Source organism: Episyrphus balteatus, chromosome 1, assembly GCF_945859705.1.
Source record: "Episyrphus balteatus chromosome 1, idEpiBalt1.1, whole genome shotgun sequence".
Classification (NCBI taxonomy): Eukaryota; Metazoa; Arthropoda; class Insecta; order Diptera; family Syrphidae; genus Episyrphus; species Episyrphus balteatus.
In genome coordinates this window covers 154,658,645-154,660,512 of record NC_079134.1, presented here as the reverse complement: position 1 = coordinate 154,660,512, position 1,868 = coordinate 154,658,645, and positions in this window count along the sequence as shown.

The window sequence follows — 1,868 nt, the reverse complement described above, 5'->3', positions numbered from 1 at the left end:
TTTAATAATTAAATCACACAGACTTTTATTTAAATTCTGCACAGAATTTTTTTTTATGGACCAGCTATAGTTTGTATTTAAAATGTCAGTTTAGATTTATTACTTAACAAAAAATTAATAAACAAAATCGTTTTGTAATAATTAGATAAAAATTTCATGTTTCAATTTACATAATATACATAATATAATTTTAACTGTAAAAATCTTTTAAAAACTTGTAAAAATTTATTTTCTAAAAAATATATAGAAAAAATATTAAAAAAAATTATTTTCTTCCATTTAAGTCATATAAAATGATAAAAAAAGATATATTTTTAAGTTCTTAGTATTTATTTAAAAATTACATATTGTAAGTTTTGTTGTAAATAGTAAATGTTTAAAAAAAAACATATTTTTAAACATGTTTTGCGGTAGGTATACTTAAATATTTTTTTTTATTTCAGAAATTTATTTTAAGTTTAAAAATGAAAACAAACTTTGAAACGATTGTAAATATTTTGATAAAGAATAAACTTAACTATAACTATTATTTAACTTGTTTTAATTTTACATATGAAAATATTTTTAAATCCGAGGACGTCACGATTTTTGGCAGTGTTGTTTATAGTTATGGCTCAATAAATGTTCCCTTAATTATGAAAGTGGAATAAGTCACTCCTAAAAATACGACCAAATCTAGCCTAAAAATAAATTATTATTTAATAGCGATATTTGATAGCGAAATTGCAGTAAATATACTTCTTTATTGCTCCTTCGGTGATTTTATAAAAGAAATACAGTATTTAGGATCAACAAGCTACCAAATTGTTAGAGCCCTTCAATAAATTGGCGTATCAGCATATTTCGTTTGAACCATTACTTGTAGTTATATACCCTGTAAAAAAATTAGTATAATAATTAAAGAACTATTTTTTTTTCCATTTTTAGTCGTTATCATAAATTTTCCTCCCATCTAAGAAGGGGAAGATAAACTGGCCTCCAACTCAGACACAAAACATAGTCATAATAACTATTTTTTGACTATTTTCATAGTTAAAATCGAGATGACTATACTAAATAGTTAAAAATAGTTATTTGTGGCTATTTCAATAGTAAAGCCTAGTTCGCAGATCGATCGAAATTTTAGCTCCTATACAAATTATCGAAAAAATTAAATGAAGTTCAGATTTAACGGCCATATTATTCACTCTGGTTTTAGTTTGGATTAAAGTTAATTTTATATCAAATCCATTAAATCTGAATTTCATAAATTCAAGGATTTAATTTTTTTTGTTCATATTATTTACTCAAAAAAAAATTATATGATTATTAAATAAATTTTGTATAATTTGCATTTATATTTATTTTTCCTTCACAAAATACTTAGGTACTTGACATAACAACTGAACACTGTGAAAATGAATTTTACATCTGGATTTATAAAGTTAAACATACCTCCAGAGAGCAGTTTGAATTTTTTTTTTGGATTTAACGAGATTGGACTTAAAAAATTGGATTTATGTAGTGAATATTATGGAATTGGATTTATTTTATTAACTTTAATCCAAACTAAATCCAGAGTGAATAATATGGCCTTAAAAGAGATATTTAAAAGATCTAAACGGATTTAGAAAGACAAAATAAAGTACTTTTAGAAACCGTTACAAATTTAGTTAAAACAAATAACCAACCTCGATAACTTGTAAAAAGCGGGATTTTCGATTTTCTAACGTGAATATCTAAAAACGTGATGTGATAGAGAGCTTTTCTGACTTCGGATTCGACCTCAGCACCCAAAAAAACCTATAGAAAAGTATATCTTGGTTTCTGTAACAAAAACTTTGTTGACCAGTTTAATCTACAGTAATACTAGCCCCGTTCCATTGGAG